The 21,746-nt window shown below is 33.2% G+C and overlaps 1 pseudogene; it reads left to right on the top strand.

Annotated features, from left to right (window-relative positions):
* The first annotated feature begins 2,939 nt into the window (after positions 1-2,939).
* LOC105081916 (ATP synthase F(0) complex subunit C2, mitochondrial pseudogene) lies at positions 2,940-3,539 on the top strand (annotated as a pseudogene).
* The last annotated feature ends 18,207 nt before the right edge of the window (positions 3,540-21,746 follow it).

Below are 21,746 nucleotides of genomic sequence, written 5' to 3'. Positions count from 1 at the left end.
TTTACTTAATGACCCCAAACCACAAGATTCGTGTTGCTGGCAATTCAGATATGCCAAAGAAAGCAGTTAAAGTGAAAAGGTGAAAGTTCTCTACTTAAAAAAAGGAAAGGAAAATAATCATATACTGAAGTTGCTAAGATCTATAATAAGAACAAACCTTCTATCTGAAATTGTGAAGAAGGAAAAAGAAATTTATGCTAAAAGATGGTGGAGTAGGAAAACCCTAGGCTTGCCTCCTCCCACAGACACACCAAAATTACAACTACATGGAGAGCGACTATCTCTGAGAATAACCTGAAGACTAGCAGAAAAGATTTTTTAAAACTAAGGATAAAATGAAAAAGCCACTTTGAGATGCTTAGGAGCAGTGAAAACATGGTCTGGCTGGGACCCACACCCCTGGCGCTGTGAGCCACAGGTGGGAGGAACAGCATAGCCTCAGAGGTCCTCCCTGAAGAGTGAGGGCTCTGAACCCTACATCAGGCTTCCCAGCCCAGGAAGATGATGAAACCGAGATGCCTGACTTTGAAAACCAGCAGAGCTTACATCTGGGAGAGCCAGAGGGCTGTAGGAAATGAAGGACTTGCTCTCAAAGTTCACATGCAAAGATTCACGTGCTCCAAGACCCAGTAGAGGAGCAGCAGTTAATGAAGTGTCTGGGTCACACACGAAGGTGCCTACATATATACATATAATGGAAAATTTTCAGCCTGAAAAAGGATGGACATTCTGATACATTCTACAACATGAATAAATCCTGTTGACATTAAATACTAAGACATTATACCGTGTGATATGTCAGTCACAAAAGGATAAATATTGTGTGATTCCACTGTATAAGGTTCCTAGAATAGCCAAATTCACTGAGATGATATAAGTAGAACAGAGGTGGCCAGGGGCTGGGGGAGGGAGATAGATGCTTTATTGTTTTTGGTGTGAAGTTTTAGTTTGGGAAGATGAAAAGTTCTGGAGATGGATGCTAGTGATGGTTGCACAACAATGTGAATGTACTTAATGTCACTGAAGTATACACTTAAATGTTCTAAATGGTATACTTTATGTTATATATAGTTATGCATAATTAATCTACCATAATTTTAAAAATTAAATTAAAATTAAAAATTGAAAAAAAATTTTAGAGGGTATCTAAACATTATAAGCATCAAATCAAAGAAAATTTTCTAAGGATTATTTCTTAGAACATGACATTTCAGTTATTGCAGGGAGAGGATTTGCTGTTGGTCATGATAATCAACACTGCAGTTAGCACAAAATGTAAAATATGTTGCAGAACATGCAAAAAGGAGTTGAAATTGACTTTCTCAGAGGCTATTATTATTTTTAAATGTTTTGCATTTATTGACATGTAAGTCATTACAACTGAAGAAGACATACTCCAAATACACAGTCCAAGAATAAACTTTAGGTAGAAAGCCATAGTAATTGCATAATCCAGTAAAGACATTTATAACTCAGAGCTCCAAATTTCTAGAATGAATGTTTGTATCTTTACTCTGCCAGGACTCAGCCAAAGGCCCTGAAGGACATTAAATATTTCTTTTCTGAACGTTCCTCTGTTTTATAATCTGAAAAAAAAATTTATTCTGCTACATAGCATTTATTTTAAAAGTTTTCTGACTTACATCTGAATAAAAGAAAATTAGAACACAATGATCTGCTAGCTTTCTTTTCTATTATATTATGACTTCTCCTGAAACAAATGGTCAGACTTAACCTTGCTCACCTAAACAACAATGAACCATATTTTTGTGAAATTAACTTTATTGAGGTATAAATTGAGTCATACAAATCGAACCCATTTTGAGTGGACAGTTCAATAGCTTTGTCAAATGTATACACCTTTTAATCACTAGCATAATCAAGATATAGGAGATTTCTATCACCCTCAATATGTTTTCTCCACTTTGCCCAATTAATTCTAACCCCCTCCTGTGGCCTGGCAACCACTGATCTCTTTTTTATAGCCATAAATTTAGGTTTTTGAATGTTTCATGTACAAAATTGTACAACATGTGCTCTTTTGTGTCTAAGCTCCTAAAAGTAGAGAACTTTCTGAAAGAAAAAGAGATGTGTCAGAAGGGGAAGTCAGGGATATTTGAAGCACCGGAACAACTTGACTTGCTGGTTTGAGGATGGAGGGGCTCAACATGACATCAATGCAGATGGCTTTAGAGAGCTGAGAGAGGGTCCTCGTCAGACAACAAGGAAATAAGGATGTCAGCTCTACAGCCACGAGGAAGTGAATTGTGCCAATGACATGAATGAGCTTGGAAGAAGATTCTCCCTCAGACAAGAAGACAGGGAGCCAACACCTTGATTTTTGCCTTATGGGATCAGGAGCAGAGAAATCAGTAAAGCTCACCCAGGCTTCTGACCTACACATCTCTAAGTTAATGTGAATGTTTAAGCCACTAAGTTTGTGCTAATTTGTTATAGCAACAGTAGAAAACAAGTACAACATGTAAAGCAAAAAGAAAAGAAATAATGATAATTACAGAAGTAATTAACATAGAAGAAGACCAAAAAAAAAGAAATAGCCCAAAATGGAAAAAACAAACTTCTTTGAAAACAGTCATGAAAGAGAAAAACTTACCGCAAGACTGATTAAGAAAACAAGAACCCTACATGATTTTAGAAACATAAGAATAACAATGATAAAAATTTAGGCTTATAAACATCTAGATTTATTCAATATTTCTTATTTAAAACAGGGTGCTTTTGGCCTAAGTTTAGAAAAACAAATCATTGGAACACAATAGTTTATAGATAGACACAAACATATACAGTGACTTGTTTTATCACCAAAAACAGTACCATAATTTAGTAGAGAAACAATAGTCTTTACCAAAAAGTGGTACTCAGCCAATTAAATATCTATTAAAAAAAAACTTTGGCCTTCTGTGCTCTGGGAAGGTCTTCTGTGCTCTGGGAACAGCTCTTCTGCCACAGCCCCTCATCCCCTAAAAATGTACACTTGCGCCAAGTTCGTCTCTACCCTCTCCTTGATCAGGAGAACCTCTCCACTATTGAGCTGATCACTGTCTGCAGTGGTGCTGAAGCAACCAGAGACACTAACAGATGAGAGCCACAGCAGCTCGGCAGCCGCACGTCCTCTGACCACTTCACTTATTCCTATCCGTGGCTTCCAAACCAGTGCAGTTTCAAGGGACATCGACACAGCGGCCAAGTTAATTGGAGCTGGAGCTGCTACAGTCGGGGTGGCTGGCTCTGGGGCTGGAATTGGGACTGTATTTGGGAGCCTCATCATTGATTATGCCAGGAACCCTTCTCTGAAGCAACAGCTTCTTCTCCTACGCCATTCTGGGCTTTGCCCTCTCAGAGGCCATGGGGCTCTTTTGCCTGATGGTGGCCTTCCTCAACCTCTTCGCCATGTGAAGGAGCCATCTCCACCTCCCATAGTTCTTTCTCCTGTGTCTTGTCTCCCCTGTTTGTTCCTTGTCCTGTACCTCCCCAGGCAGCCTGGGGAAAGCGGTTGGCTCAGGGTCTGACAGAGGGAAGATAATAAATACTGTATTACTGGAAAAAAAAAAAAAAAAAAACTTTGACCGTTATCTCAAATCATGCATAAAAGTTAATTAGAGTTGGATCTTAGACCTAAATGTTCAAGATAAAACAAGTAGCTGCAAGAAGAGAACCTAGGGCAGTAAATCCATTTATTTATCCCATTACTTGGGACAGTAATGATTTTTTAAACAAGACACAGGAAGTATTAACCATAAAAGAAAAATTTTTAAAATAACCTCTGTTCATCAAATGATAATAAGAGAATGAGAAGGAAAATCACAGATTTACAATAAATGTACTTAAATAAAATATATCCATAAAATTACCCAACATGCATGTGAAAATACGTGCAACAAAAAATCATTAGTCATCAAGGAAATGTAAAGTAAAACCAGGAAATAATTATACTCTACCACAAAAGCTATAATTAAACGGGCTAATGATACCAGATGTGTGCCAAGGAAGAACATCAAGAAGACTCATGCATTTCTGGCATAAGTTTAAATTGATTTAACCACTTAGAAAATTGGGTGTATCTAAATGTAAAAATTTATCAAGTCATACACTTATGACTAGTTTATATGTCATTCTTCAAAAAAAAAAAAAAGAGTTAAAAAAGTAATGCCAGAGATAAAAAAGACATAGCTAATGACAATAGTTATACGAAAGTACTATAAACTACATTATAAAAATAAATTTGAAAAAATAAATAATTACTTCCTTAATCCAAAGAATTGTACATTTTAAAAACTGAATCAAGAGGATATTTTTGTCAATGCAATTAATTCATGAAAGAAATGAGGTTTAAGCATTGGGGAAAAAAAACAAAACTGTAATTATTCATAGATGATAGATTTTTAAACAGAAAATCTAAAAACAAAAAAATCATGAAAATTCATGAGGAACTTCAGCAAAGTCATCAACTATGAAATGTATATAAAAATTTATGTATTTCACATAACAGGAACAAGTTAACATAATTTTAGAAGTCCTACTATAACATATCTATAAATAAGGAAATCAAATATTGTCCAACATCTAAAAGTATAAATTAATTATTATTAAAAGGCATGCAAAAAGTTTCAGTAAAGGATGAGAAATAAAACACTTTATCAAAAAATTCAACATTTTGGAGATAATAATTCTCCCCAAAGAAACTCATAAATTTAGCATAGCTCCAAAAAAAAAAAAATACCAGCAGGATTTTACATGGAACTTACCAAGCTATCTAAAAAGCATGTAAAGAAATACAAGAGTAGCCAGGACCATTTTGAAAAGTAATAAATAACAGGAATTTGTCCATGAGATTTAAAAATGTATTAACTAATTAAAGCAATGTGGTTTCAGAGTAGTGTTAGCCAAATACATAGTTATTCTAGAAATTAGAGAGACTAGTAAAAGACACACACAAAAAACATCATGGCAGTGTGGCATAAACACACCTCTGAATATTTTGGAAGGTGGTTTTGGCAGAAGAAGTGCTATGCATCAGCAAGGAAAAGACACACTCTTCCTATAAATGATGCTAGGACAACTGGTTCTCCATATGGAGAATGATAAATTAGATACCTACCTCATACCATACTCAAAAATAAGTTCCAGATGGGTTAAATACCTATACATAAAAAGCAAAATATTGCGACATTTATAAGAAAATATGTGAAAGCATCTTTGTGACATCAATTCAGAAAGATTTTTTTTTTTAAATGGGACAAAATTAACCCCATAAAGTTAAGAGGAAATCCACAGTCTGAGATAAATATTTGCAATGCATGTACCTAATGGAATTTTGGTAGTCATTCTCCTTTTGGAAACACAACATGTACACAAGGAGAGCTGTAAAGGATGTTAGGTGCAGCATTTTTGAAATAGTGAAAAAAAGTGAAACATGGAGAAAATATGCACACATACATATACATATACGTATACATTTTTGTGGTGCCGAGTTTAAATACAGTTTCATTTAAAACATTGTTTTTTTTCCCTTAGAAAACAGTGCTCAAAAATGCAATGTTATTTCTTACAGATTTGCTACAAATTTGGTCCTTCAATGTTTAATTGTGTGGAACAATGTTAAATCTATGCTAAGGTTGAGGCAATCTCTTTAGTGGAAGTGCTCCACCAGCAGGGAGGTCCCCTGTTATGCTCCCTGTACTATGGGGGTTTGGTAATGATGAAACTGCAGATTTTCTCGCTCTGCAAATGTTCACATTCTTCCTTCTCTGAGGTCTGATTCTTTTCAAGCCAGTTGATGCTTTCATTACACTTATCAAGAATTTTATTTGTCCTCGTTGTTGATCTTGTTTTGAAGTTTTTCATCTTCAACAGCTGCTTTCATGTTGAATGCATATGATTCAAGGGAATTCTTGGAAAACATTTTTTCCTGCTGCTTCTAATCTTTTACTTTGCTACTTCTCCATTTCCTGGACCATACATACCCTCAATGTCTTTCTTGTTCTTACATATATACATGTGTGTATATATATACACATATGTGTGTGTGTGTGTATTCTACTTCTTGAGGTACAGATAGGATAAACAAACACACATATATACACACATTTATATTCATTTATGTATACTTATACTAAAGCCAAAAACAATACTCTATGAATTAATTAACTGATTTTTATAATACTCGTGATATAAAAGGATACTTACTAAATAAATAGCAAAAAGGCAATAGAATTGTGGAGAGAAAAAAATAGATTTCAAACTTATGCATAATGTTCTACTTTCATGAAAAAGCTGAAACAAAGTTACATATTAACATTTGACAAATATTAATGGGGCATACATGGATTCAGTTACTTTTTATTCTGTATTTTATTATTATTGTTAATATTAATTTTCAAAGTATCAAAATAAAAATATTCTGAGTGTCATGCTGCATCTCATAACTGATGTCTCTTTACCTATTAAGTTTTATAGTTTCTACTTTAATCTACAATGATATATAAAAGGTCTATTATATGCAACTTTATTTGCAAGGAATAAATATTGCATGTAAAATATTAGCTCTATTCTCAAGCAATAACACATCATTATAAGTGGTAAATGTCATGAACTATGAAATATAAGTATATGAGGTGAAATGCAATGAAATATGAATATGAAACATAAAATATAAATGAAATACAAATGTAATAGGACAGAAGAAACTGATTCAAGTGAAGGCAATGTAAATGTGAGAGAATTTGTAATCTCAAATAAGCTTCAAAAATCAAAGCATTTGGAAAGAACAAGCCAAGTGCAGTACAAAAAAAGGAAACAAGGTAAGTCAGCAAAGTGAACATTACTGGGGCCTATTTAATGAGCAGCTTAATTTAAATGGAGCAGATTTTGTATTCTGGGGCAAAGTGAGAGATAACCAGGGGTTTAGAAGATGGTATTCAATTGTCATAAGCCTTGAAACTTGTATATATTTCCTAGATTGAACAGATTTAATCTTCAGAGTTTATTTGATTAGTCTCACAATGGGTATGTCTAATTATCTCCCGGGGAGGATGAATCCTGGTGTCAACTTACTGTTCTCCAGTAGCTTCATCACCAGAAATAGACTAGTCCAGTCTGAGGATGAGGATGATGCTTCTACCTTTAATGATATAAATCCTGCCAAAATTTCTACTCCCCAAACCTGTATCTCATTAGAAAGTCTGTATCTCGATAGAAATTTAATAATTTCCTGATTAAAGGAGAGGAGATCATTCCAAAACAGTACAGTGTGGTTGAGTTGATAAAGCACAGTCACAAAGTGTGTTTTATCTCCTGATCTTTCCTTTTTCTTGGGCTTTTGTAGAGTCTATTTCTGATTTGGACATTCCCCAGGCCTTCATAAGGTCTTTCAATGAAGAGGCACATCTCACCTTCCCCTTTTATAATAAAAGTAGTTCACTCTTGTTTATTTGCTCAACCTGATCTGAATGTTATTGTATAGTATGCCTGTCGGTTAATGCAAAATGGAAAAATAATTTTAAAGTAAATTTGGTTTCAGAATATCCATTTCTTAAATAAGCATTTTGTTCTTTGAATTTTAGAGTAAGGGTTGTTAGAAAGCTTTCTACTTCTTGTATGGCACAAATTGAAAAGGAAATCTAAAATTAGGAAGCATTGAACAATTAATTTTAAGAGTTCTAACAATGAAATGCAAATATTGATTTAAATAACAAAAAAATGTATAGCATTACCACGCCCAACATTTATTATACCACTGATTGTTCATGATATTATTTTAAGCCTTGACGATAATCAACTGTCTTCAGGCATAATAACATCTGTTATACTGTGAGCTCCCAGAGGGTAGAAAATACACTATCTAATTTTAGAAATCTCTGCCCTCTGAAATACCACCGGTGAGTGGCCATAATCATAAATAAGCAACAAGGAAGGCTATACCAATGTAGTAATCAGAAACACCTTTCCAAATATTATAAGGACAATGGTTATTTTAATTTCATGCATTTTAATTCATATTTCTTGGATTATAATTTACATACGGTAAATATCACCTCTTTTTAAGCATGTAGTTCAATGCGTTTTGCCAAATGAATATAGTATTGAAACCACATCATAGTCGAGATACATTTTCATCACCTTGAAAGTTCCATTATGTACTTTGTACTCAATTCCCTCCACCCATCCCAAGCCCCTGGAGATCACTGATCTAGTTTCTAACTTTATAGTTCTGTCTTTTCCATAATGTCACATAAATGCCATCATAAAATATGTAGCCTTATAAATGTTTTTCTTCCTTTAGAATAATGCTTTAGTGACTAATCCATATTGTTGCATCCATCAGTAGTTCATTCCTTTTGATTACTGAGAAGTATTTCATTGTATAGAAAAATCACATTTGTTGATCCATTTGCATGTTGATAGTTATTTGGATTGTTACCAGTTTGGATAATTATGAATAAAACTGCCATAACTATTTGTGTACAGGTCTTTATGTAGGTATATGTTTTTATTTCTCTTGGGTAAATACTTAACAGTGGAATTGTTGGTTCATATGATAAGTGTATAGTTAACTATACAAGAAACTGCCAGACTGTTTTCCAAAGTGCTGTACCATATTGTGTTCCCAAAACAATGTAGGAGAGTTCCAGTTACTCTGCACCCTCACCAGGATTTGGAATTATTAGTTTTTCTAAATTTAAACATACAGCAAGTGTGTAGAAGTATCTTATTATGAGTTTCATTTGCATTTCCTTCTAATACAATGCTGAGCATCTTCTCATGAGTCCACTTGCTATTCATACATGCTGTTTTGTTCACATCTTTAGCCCTATAATTTGTTTGGGTGTTTTCAATTTTATTATTGAGTTGTAAGAGTTCTTCACATAGTTTGGACTAAGTCCTTTATCAGATATGTATTTTGAAGTATATTATGCCAAATCATTGCTTACATTTTTATTTTTATAGTGTCTTCTGAAGAGCAGACATTTTAAATTTTGATAAAGTTTATTATATTATTTTTTCTTTATGGTTCATATTCTTTTTGCTTTAAAAAATATTTACCCAACTCAAAGTACAAAAATTTTCTCTTATGCTGTATCTAAAATAATTACAGTTTTATGTTTTACCTTTAGATCTATTAATTCAAGTTAATTTTGTACATAATGGGAAGTAAAGGCAAAAATTTATTTACATTCACATATAGTGGTCCATTTAGTAGAATATCGTTTGTTCAAAATGCAATTCTTTTCCCTTTTGAATTAATTTGACCCCATTGTCAAAAATCAACAAATTTATATATGTGGGTCTATTTCTGGACTCTGTTGTATTTGACTGATATATATGTCTTTCCTTTTCTAAAACAACACTGTCTTGAATTCTCTTAGCTTTTGCTTTTCTGAAATATCTTCATTTACAGCAAGTCTTGAAATATCATACTGTGTGTTCTCCAATTTATTTGTTAGTTTTTAACTTTGCTTTGGCTATTCTGGTGGTTTTCCATATAAATTGTATAACTGAGTGGCAAATTTCTCAAAATAATTCAGGAAATTGGTTGAGACTAAATTGATTCTATAGATCATTTTGGAGAGAATTCAATATCTAAACATATTTTTTTCTTCCAGTTCCCAAACATGGCATATATTTGCGTTTACTTAGGTCTTCTTTAATTTATCTCCACAACGTTTTGTAGATTTTAGGGTAGAAATTGCTGAATCTTCCATGTTTTTGTATTATTATAAGAAGTTTCATTTAATTTAGTTCCTAATGTTTCATTGTAGACTTCAAATAAAAAATTGTATATCTTCTTGTCCAAGTGTGATGTCCCTGAGTAGGTGAGGCATGGAGGTTAATGCACGACAGGAGGGACTGAGCTAAGTTTGTAGAGACTTTATAAATGCAAAATTAAAAACTCATACTATGCAAAGCCCATTATTATTGCCTCTGATCCTTTAGAAATCTCCTTAATAGTGAATTCAAGATGAAAAATATAACAGTTTACATACTGGTCTTATTTATACTTCTGTGACAAAAGGTCAAAAATGGTCTGCAGATACCCCCCCCCCAAAAAAAAAGATCTGCATTATCTTTCATTCAAAAGCAGCCTTAACATGTGAATATCACGTGTTAACTAATTCTGGCATTTTAACAAGTAATAGAAGTTTTTGAAGAATCAGCTTTCATATTTGGAAATTGATAGTGAAACACCTTAAAAATAAAATTAATGTAAAAATTATGCAATAATCTATCAGTACCTTCAGATAAAATTCTCATCAGTCTTGGTATGAAATAAGGTTAAGTTGATTAAACATTATTTAACAGTTACAAAAATAATGCATCATAAAGACTGAGTTCAGTGGAAATATCCTACTATATATTAGTGTCAAAAATTAGGTATTTGATCCCCTACGGTGTAAATTTTTTGTCTATCTAAATAAAAATTTCAGCTAATCTGTATTTCTTGGGTCTGGGGGTATTATCATTTATTTCCTAGCCCATATTATCCCTCTGCCATCTTTATGATTCCAACCTATTTTCAAGTAAATGGGAAAATGACCTAAACTGTTCTGAAAACTAAGATATGATTGTGTTTGGATTAATACTTTTGTTTTGATTGAGGAAATGAGATGTTCAAGTTGTAAATCTAAATGTCATAAAGAAAATAGACAAAATTATGAAAGAAACATGAACAGACATTTCACTGAAGAGAATATAAGATGGCAAAAAAGAACATAAAAAGATGTTTGACATCATTAGCCATTAGGAGAATGCAAATGAAACCCTTGATGAGATATCACTACAAATCTATCAGGATGACTAAAATAAAAAAACAGTGACAAAGACAAATGCTGGTGAGAAATTCTAGATAACTCATACACTACTGATAGAAAGGTAAAAGAATACAAACACTCTGGAACATAGTTTAGCATCTTCTTAAAAACTAAACATGTAACTAATGTAACTGTGTTACATTCACACATGGAGTACCATTTAACGATAAAAAGGAGGAAACTTTTTTTTTTGCATTTTTTTAATTGAGTTATAGTCAGTTTACAATGTTGTGTCAATTAAGGAAGAAACTTTCGATACATGCAACAACTTGAATAAATCTTGAGAATTCTGAATGAAAGAATCTAATCCCCAAAGGTTATATATTCAATATTTTTATTTATGTAACATTTTTGTGATGACAAAATTTTAGAAATGGAGAACAGATTAGTAGTCACCAGGAGTCAGGGACCAAGGGGACAGAGAGGGATGTGGGGTAGCTCCAAAAGGGCAACCTGAGGGATCCTCGTGGTGATGGAAATGTTCTGCATCTTGACTGTGTGAATAAACTCTATCTTACGCACTTGAAAACACACTAGTAACATTGTTCATTGAAGAAATATGTGCATATTTCACGTATAAATGGAACAAGTGTACATTTTATTGAACTGCCAAGATATGTGCCACCTGGATCCTTTATGATGTTATTGTAAGACTTAGATGTTATGCTTAAAGGGCTAATTTGTATGAGGCATTATTAAAAGTATTAACAGTATCATTTATATTAACAAAAACCACTCTATTTTTAATAAATATTTATTTTTCCCAACTACTATTACTAATATCAATATTTATTTGATGAATATTCTTCTCCACATTTATTCATGTTTTCTTCCATATTTTTTTGTGAAGTGTATTCCTAAGAGAAAGTTGCTTAGGGGATAAGTATGTTTTAATTTTTTAAAATATATTGTAAAATTGCTATCCAGTATGTTATTGAACCTTCCGATTAAAAGTATGTGAATGTTTCCTTGTATCCAATATTAGCTGACCCTGAGGAACAGTCACTGGCCAGAAAACTCACTTTGACAAGCCCAGTGCAAAACTGCTAGCTATTATCATGATAGAGACCACAAGTATTCAAGTGGTGAAAATTTTGTTTTCAAGTTTGAATAACAGAGAGAAGCAGAAAGATGGAATGAAGGAATTTGCACTGTTTAAACACCTAAGAAGGAATCCAAGCCAAAAATGGGGTAGTCAATGTAGTTTATGGTAAGGTTGCATTCTGCAAACAACAAATGATTGCATTGCTTCAGATAAATTAATATAACAAAAATCATCTGTGTGTTACTGTCTCAAATTAGCAATGTGTTACATATTTTCAGCCTATAGTTTTGGGAACATAATTCTGATGAGTTTAATTTTAGTGCCAAATGATTCAGCTGCCAGTTTACATTGGCCATGTCCCAATTCATTCCTCCTAGAACTGCCTACATGTAGCTGTAGGGCTTATGTCCTGCTTTGCTCCACATTACACAGGAGGTATTTTATGAAAGCCAAGAGATTTTGGAAGGGACAGATTTACTGTAGCTCAGCAAATCCCAGTGAGGACAGAAAGGCACCAAAAGAAGCACACTAGCTTCAGAAAATATCGCGACAAAGCCTTTGGTTCCTCAAATGTAGTAGACATTTTATTGATAAAAAATTTAGAGTTTGTTATTCTTTATTTTGAATGGACATAGCTGTTTTAGTGAATCAATTACATATAAATTATTTAGATTATGATTGTGTTTGTATTAATACTTAGATAATCCTAGAAAAGTAATTTAAAACATATAAGTTGCCTTTATACTACTATGCTTCAAAAAACAGTTTCATGGAATAAAGAGTGGCAAGTAGCTTATGAAGCTGTAAACACAGTTGGCTGGCCCTGCAGTTGTAGTCCTGAGTCAAACAATCCTTTTACAGCTATGACATTAACAAGCCATTACCTCTTTAATCTTCCTTTACTTTATCCATGACAGACAAAAGAAAACCTGCCTTACAGGGTTTTTGTGATAATTAGTGATAATGTCATATATAGTACCTGACACAAAATAGCTAATAAATAACCATTATTTAGAGTGACTGTCATAAAGTTGGTCCTTACAGATAATTTCACCTAAAAAGCTGAATTATTATTGTGTAGTGCATTACCTATATCTGCCCACTAAACTGTAGATCCCCTTAGCACAGAAACCACGTCTTAACTCTGTGCCCTATTATCTAACACACAACTGTTTCTCTGCAAATGTTTGCTGGAACCAATAACAAAATAAATGCCTCAAGTTCCTAAAACCACTTTAAGTCAGGTGCAGGAATTACCATAATCATGTTTATAAGAGTAAAATAGCTCATATAAATTTTATACAATTCAACTCCCTACTTGTATAATATTTTTATAAGATCAATCAATGTGTCCAAAAAACCAAAGTTTGATTTTTATCACCCATTCTTGTATATAATTATTAATATCCTAGATCCTTACAAACCAGGGTTTGATAAATGTTTCTGAATTGAATTTCATGTGTGTAGCCAAATTTACACCAACATGTTAATAATTTCCTGAACTACTTTTAAGGTATCGAGAAAAAAGCTGAACTGTATATTAAAAACAGCAAAAGGAAAATATTTAAAACCGTATATACGACAAGTGAATGGAAAAAAAAGATTGTGCATTGAGATTCACAGGAGAGAAATCAGCCTTAACCTTCTTGTATTTCTCTTTGATGATGACCTAGTGTAGATGCGATGCTGTTGGTTAATACGTTGATGCCAGTTGTAGCTAATTCATATGAACATGTCTAAATGCTATGAGTCTCTTTGCTTACTATTATTTACCATATATTTCTTACATTATGTATAGTATATGTTATAATGCATTATTTTTGTATTAATATTATGTAATATTAAACTATATAATGCTTTTTAAGTATACATTTTCTTACTACTAGTGTGTATTGTCTACTATTCACATGCGTAAATAATCAGCACAGACCCACAAAGGATGAAAATTTTCTGTCATTTTGACTCATTTGGTTTTTTACGAGTTTTAGTTTACTTATCCCTTCTATCACTTGTTTTCTAACTTTTCAGTGTGTGTGTGTGTGTCTATTCATATAGTCTCTAGCCTGTCTGACCTTCCACTCCCCCAGTAAAGTCTGCCACTAAATGAAGCAGGGCTCTCACACTTCCGTCTTCCAGACCTAAATCCTAAATGTGCCCATATGGTTTAAATTTCCAAGGTTCTGCTATCAAGATATATTCCAATGTGATAATAAACATGATAAACTGTATCAATGTGTTCTGACATAGAAATGGTGGGTAACAGGCCTCCTTGTGTAGGTCATTCATATGCATTTTTGAGGTGACCTTTTAGAGTAAAGGTCATCCGTATTGCTGGCTAAAAGGGAAGTAAAGTTAGAACTTTATGTCAGTTTTACCATCTGCTCAACACATCTAGCTAGAAACACAGAAGTGGTTCTTTCCTCATTTTCCCACATTCATAGCATCCAGACAATCATGATCCCTCTTAAATCCCTCCTCTTCTATCCCACTAGCTTCCATCTAGCCAAGGAGCTCATCCTCATACTTTGCCTGAACACCCAATAGTGCTTCCCTGGATCCTGGTACCTGCATCCTTCTAGTCATCACCTCTGTCAGGGAGACTCATCCTGTACCTCACATTATTATGTCCTTGTTCAAAATTCTTTAATGGTTGTCATCACCTGAAAGAGACATTTTCATGTTTACTACATGGCGTGAACGGCCTTTGTCAATCTGCCCACGTGCCCACACCACCATCCCCAAACTTTATGCTGAGGGATTTTATAATTATTTGCAGTCTCCAAAGCACAATTCACATTTGCAGCACCTTCGTTGTGTTTGCTGTTCTTTTCTCGGAAATACTCAACCCGATTCATTTACCAGAAAAATCTTACTCTTCTTTGCGTTCTTAGATTAATGTTACCTGTTCTGTGACTTTCTATTTTACTCTTATAAATCAACCTAACGTCACCTTTGATTATTTTCCCACCTCATCTGGTACATTATACTCATTATTTGTAGTACCTTTATAATTTTTAATTTGCATGCCTATCTAATAAACAATGTACTTTTTTGAGAATTGGGATTAGTTATGGTTATCACTGTGTTCCTAGATACTAGCTTAGTCATAGCACATATTAGGAGCTCAATAAATATTTGTTGAGTATCTGAGTGCATAAAAGCCCTGAGCTACCACTCACATCCTAACTACACGTACTAATGGCTAGCTCGTTGCTTATTCAACCCACGTGATTGTTTTCAATATCCAGGGATCTGAGGGAAAAGCTCAATACATATATTCCATTTTTTTCTATAGATGCCCTTAACTTCTACTCCATTAGTGTGAAATATCCACAGAGAGTTAAAGCAGAAGAAGAGAAACACAGTCACCATTAGTGACTAAATTATATTACTGCGCTAAAGAAACAGTATTTTCTAGTATTCACCACTTAACATTATTTAATACATAATATTTATAATACTTAATATTATCTAACACTTTGTATTCTTGGAAAATTGCTAAGAACTTTACGTTTACATAGGTTAACTCAATTAAATGATAGGTGCTATGATTAATCTCTATTTTATAGATGAGGAAATTGAGACAGAGATGTTTTATAACTTGCTCAGGATCTTAGAGAAAGTAATGAAGAAGCAAGCCTTCAAGGCCAGGCAGTGTTGCTTCAGAGATCTTTCCCAACCACTCCACTATTTCACTTTATAATTGAATGTAGTGTCACAGGATTTTGACTCAGCTTGTTTCTAGGCTTGTCTGATGAACATTTGGTGAGTCCACCAGGAGTTATTTGAAAAAGGTATTTTTTTTAAACCTGAAAAAAAAATTAGCAGAAAGACTTCTGTGCTGAAGATAGCTTGGTGCCTGCCTTGGATAGTAATTCCCCAGCAGGAACAATAAACTTGTGCCTGAGGCTTAAGGAGAGAGAGACTCCAGGCTGAAAATAAAAAGCTGTTTTTACACCAGGCACAAGGCATAAACAGCTCTCAGATCACCAGATGCGAAATCGTGAGGGGATTAGCATTTATCTCACTTCTGCATTGAGCACAGCCTGGATTTGGCCTGTCAGTACTAGAGGGCTGAGCTTCTAAAACTTCAGCCAGCATAGGATACACCTGTGGCACTCTTACCATTCAGGGAAGGTTATCCGCAAAGGAATGTGCAAAACCACATAAAAACCCCAAATTATCTGCTTGAGTCTTTGATTTGATTTAGATTTTCTGTGTTATTCAGAAGCAGAGAGAAGTTCTCCTTAAAACATAAACAAAATTCTGATGGTTGATATTTTCATGGCTGTTTTGAGCTACCAGTTCTGGCCTCTAATTAAGTTCTTTGGCCTCCTCATTGGTGGGCATTTGTGAGCCATGTGGCTGTTGATTTGTCTTCTTGACTCAACAAGTCTATCACCTGAAACCCATACTCCTGTCCCCAAACTCTTGTCCCACAAATGCTGAGGTCTGCAAGTCTGGTACCCAAAATGACTAAGAAGTATTCTCTTTACTGTTTCCATTGCTCACATGTTACTGTTATTTGCCACACACAGACTCACACAAACATACACACAGAGAAAAGGATGAGAATTTTTTATAAAGTCATGTTACTAGTTTATAGCATATATTTGTATGTAATAATTATGACCGTAAGCAATTATACAGAATAAATACATCTAATGAAAGTTACATAAATTTATAAAGACAAACATGCGGTTATTAAAGCTATTTAATTACAATAAATTTACATCTGATTTTTGCCATTTATCCAAAGCAATGTAGTAAAATGCTCTAATCACTATTTCTGTTTTATTTTCAGTTCTGTTTATGCAATTTAATATATTTCTTAAGCTGTATCTCCATGTAATATCGAGAGGTCTACCCACATACAGTAATGGTTTTTAAATTACTATTTTCATTGCTTTGGGTTATCCTACTAAAAAGGAAATGTGTTAGGTAGCATTTGGTCTTTGGCAACTAATCACTCTTTACCACTAGGTAGTGTATTTATTTATCAGGGGCCCATAGTTAAAGATATAGAGAGAAGGTAACCTTAAAACCAGCATCAGCTCAGTGACCACAATTTGACAGGTCCCTACCTTCCTTTTGTGGTGTCCAGAGTGGAAATACGCTTATGAACCCAGTCTGTTTCTAAGTTGCAACAGAGACTGTCTGTAAAAGCTGTTGCTCTGGTCAATTGAAAGGGACAACTAAAAATGAAACACAAGATTTTTGCCTGCTCTCTCCTAATCATAAGGATGTCACTTCTGGGGACAGATGGAAATTGTCTTTCATTAAAATAGTGGCAAAGTTGAAAATGTGTTTTTTAGATGAAGTTATTAAGATTGTGCTGATTACATAAAATAATTTGGAGGGTCTCATTCTCTATTCTCTGAAATTGTTTAACGTTTAAATAATTTGTTTCATGGCTGTGATAGAGTTTACTAGAGAAATTATCCATGCATGGTGATTTATTTGTCGTAAGATTTTCATTTACCGATTCATTTTCTATAATAATGGTAGATTCACATCTTCTATACATTCCTATGTCAGCTTTGGTAACTGGAATATTTCCTAGGAAAAACTTCCATTTAATCTAAATCTTCAAAGGTATCAACAAAATGTTGTATAATATCCTTTTCTTATCTTTTTATTAACTGCAGCAGCTGTGGTGATACTTGCCTTTTTATTCCTGATGTTTTTCTGGTGGCTTTTTTTTTCTTGATCAGACTTTTAAATTTGCTAACATCACTATTTTTTAATTTGCTTTGTGATTCAGTAATTCTTGCTATTATCTCTTATTTTATTCATCTTATTTTCTTTAGGTTTATTTTGCTCTTCTTTACTGGCTAACTTCTTGAGAGATATTCTTAGCTCATTAATTTTGTTTACTTTTCTTTTCCACTGTTTCCTTGCATTTAAGATATTAAATTCCCTTTGCTTTAACTGCATTCTACAACTTTTGATGCATAATATTTCTGTTGCCATTTCTTTCAAATGTTATCTGAACCTCATTATAATTTCTTTTTTGAACCATGGACAAATGAAAGTACTTTCATAATTTTTAAATATATAAAAAATTCTAGTTATTTTTGTCGTATAGATTAACAGCTAATTTGTCCTATGATCAGACTGCAAATTCTTTGATTTTAGTAATTTGAAATCTGTTGACTGTTGACTTGTTTCATGACTCAGTATATGATAAGTTTTTGTGAACAGTCCAGCTGTACTTAGTATGAATATCATGCTTTCTTTTCTTTTTCTTCTTTTTTTTTTGCAGCAGTGTCCTATATAAAGTCATTGCATTTGTTATAAATCTTACTTTTCCAATATCCTGAATAAATTTTGTCAATTTTTTTAATCAAAGAAGTGCATCAAACTATCCCATTATAATTGTGAATTTGTTGATATCTTCTTTTAATTTATTAATTTTTCTTTATGTAACATATGTTTGTGTCTTTAGGTCATTGTGGCTGAAAAGTGTTTTATATTTCCACGATTAATGCCTTTCATCATCTTTGGAAAAGTCATGTTCCTTAAAGTCTGTTTTGCCTGTTAATAATTTAGCTACCCCAGGTTTATTTGGAGTAGCATTTTCATCATAAATCTACTTGCATCCTTGACCCAAGTCTCTTAGTAAAAACATAGAATTGAATTTTATTTACTGTGTAGTCATACAATAGAATTGGTTGGCAAGGTCCATTATTTTAGGGTTTGCAGTTTTAACCACAATGAAGTTAGGAGACCTGCCAAGCAATTCCTGCGCTATGAAGGTATTAATTATGCCAGAATGTGTTTAAATTGCCCTCTGTAACAAAATGTAATACATTATTCACTAAAGCTATTTTTAAGGTCTGCCTTCAGAATTTAATCAATTTTACAGTCTTGTTCCCTCTAGCTGTGACATTCCATTGCATTTTTATTTGCACTGTATGAATATTGGTGAGTGAGAATAATCAATTTTGATTTAATTAACTGAAGGGAAAAAATGACAATCCAAAATTGGTGTATATAGAAATACTTTTGAAACCAAGTTTTATTTTTTTTAATTTTTAACCAATCACATATCTTTTCCAATTGTTCTTGTTCTAGTTCTCTACTCCAACCAATAATCCCTTTCACTGACTACATATTGTGATAATTCTAGAAATTGCTAGGTCTTTCTTTTTTATTTAGTTGGCTTGTACTCCATTCAATTTACAGGCAATTTTTGCAAAACCCCATTTAAATATATTTTATTGCAATACATATACAAATAAATCTATCTAAAATACAGTCAGGTATAACCATTCTGTGCAAAAATGGGTTATACATTCTTTTTCTAACTCTATTAACAATGTCCTTAAGAAACTGGAAGCCTGCAGAGCCTTCACAAGATTAGGAAGTTGTCAAGTTTAGCTTGGATATAATACAGGTGCAAGTGGCTACTGAAATCAGATCTTTATAGCCTGTAATGTCATTAGCAAGTCTGGAACATATTTTTAGTGAATGTTGTCATTTAAATAATTAAAATTATATTATTTTAAATAATTATCTACTATACAATCAGTATGATGTATTATTTTGGTAAACTTTAAAAATGGGTGGACTATTTAAAATAAATACTTCAAAAACAAAATTACATACTCCTGTATACATTACAGTAAAATAAAGATGTTTTTATTTTGATTAGCTCATAATTTTAAATAATGTAAGCAGAATAATTTTTCTTGGTAAATAGTCGCATATTTTAATCAGTTTCTCAGTCATATCTGTTTCTAATACTGTGTCTTTGGTTTTCTCCTTGAGTCTTTATTATTGCTAACTTTTTTTTAAAAATGCACTCATTCAAAGTTGTGGAATAACTAATATTTTGACACATTCAAATATTTTTCAGTGGGGGGAGAAAACCCACTCCACAGGTCTGAGATAACTGTTAAACACTGATGAATATCTGCTAAATGAAGCCTATCTTCAGTGCAAATGTCCAAACTAAACAGAACAACTTCTTAATCTTATGATAACCATAAAGACTTCCAGCTTCTTAATAACACTGCTAATACATTTGAAAGAAGAATGAACGACTCCCTTGAACCACATTAAGTCCCATGAAATGCCTATAAGCAATGTATACATGTGATTTATTTTTTGAATTAGTCTTTTTGAGAATATGCCCACGTTCTGGGTGTTTTCTTCTCATAGAACTTCTGGGACCTCCTTCAGGTCTTCATTCAAATGTTGCTACCTTAGTAAGTCCTTCCTGTGCCCCACCTTCCTGTCATCCTTCCTACCTTCTTCTGTATAGCAATTACCACATCTACAAATCTTACCCTTTAGCTATTCGTTTTATTTAGCTCTTATATTTACAACAATACAATATAGACTCTGTAAAATAGTTTTGTTTGTTTTTGATGTTTTGTCTGCTAAAATATATAGTTGTTTTGGAAATATAGTTATTTCATTCATTGAGCATGAACTTTCCTGCATTAGAAGAGCATCGGTCAATTTACTTAATGCCTCTGTGTGCCAATATTATCTTTAATATGAAATTAATAATTACATTTATCCCACTGAGTGCTTATGACGGTTAAAAAAGAATAAAATGAACATAAAAGAGTTGTCACTTTGCCAGGCACATAGTAAGGACTCAATAAAAAAAATAGTAAGAAAGATGACTATCGTAAATGGTGATGATTTACTACAGATTCAGAGAATACTTGGTGGCATTTGGTTTCTTGAAACCAGAACAAAAAACTTACTACCTGTTCTTTAAAAAGCTTCAACAGAAGCTAATGAGCCAGAGAAGACTCATAATTTCAGAAGTTTATTAGTATTTGCCTGCCATCCTGCAGTCACCAGGGAAGTCCATTTCAAATATGTAATCTGTCTCTTTCTCTGTCTTACTGCTTCACTTTATTATAATTCTCTTTTCTATGTAATACTGTGAAATCAAAAAAATCATCTTTTGAAAAAAAGGATTATCCTTTCACCTGTTTCATTATTCAAGCTATGAGTCCAAAACATACAGGCAAACGCTGGATCCTCCCAAGGCTTTAATTCTCAGAGGCAATTGCAGCCTCTGGTCCCTGTGACCACATCACTTCACTTCTTAATATGACTTCTTTTCACATGTTTTCCATTTCAGCTGAATAACAAACCACTTTCCCTCCCACATTATTGGAATGTTGCTTACATATACCCACTCATTTTTGTCATCTTCAGTTCTGTGCTTTGACTCTGCTGTACTGCTGAAAACTTCATTCCCTGGAGAACTGGGTACAACTGTACCAGCAATTTAGTGATACTATTATCATTTCATCAAATAGGTTTACAAATGCAAATGTCAAAATTGTTAAGGATTATTACTAGTCTGCAATCAGGTTTGTCTAAAAATCTTACTGATTTTGAGGTGCAGCATAAAGTACACCATCTTAAATATATTCCATAGGAGTTGGTTTTTTATTGAACTTCGCAAATTAACTTTTCTATAATTGAATTAAAAACTGATCTCAGAAGCTGAAATATGGATATGGCCTATTTTTTCAACAATTCTAGTCAACATAGTTTGAATATACACACCAAAAAAGAAGTTACCTTGTTTATAACCCAGAAAAATGAAGATTTTTCAAGGCCAAAGTCAAAGATTGTTTTGCTTTAAAAAAAAAAAGCTAGTGAAATAAACATTGCTGTTATATGTACTCTCAAAACTTCATTGTGCTTTGACCTTACCACAAGTAGATATATTTGTAAAGTCAATTTTAAAAGTGCTTGCTGTTTGAAAATAGTTGGTGAATTCAATGATTGAGTGCACCTGTCTGCTTAGGCTAACCCTCATACTGGAGTTACTTCTGTAGGAAGAGATTTTAAGGGGAAATGAAAAGCCCAAATTATCCAAAATAATAATTCTT

Source organism: Camelus bactrianus, chromosome 5, assembly GCF_048773025.1.
Source record: "Camelus bactrianus isolate YW-2024 breed Bactrian camel chromosome 5, ASM4877302v1, whole genome shotgun sequence".
NCBI lineage: Eukaryota > Metazoa > Chordata > Mammalia > Artiodactyla > Camelidae > Camelus > Camelus bactrianus.
Note: the sequence above shows the minus strand (reverse complement) of the source record. Positions and strands in the feature narration are given on the sequence as shown.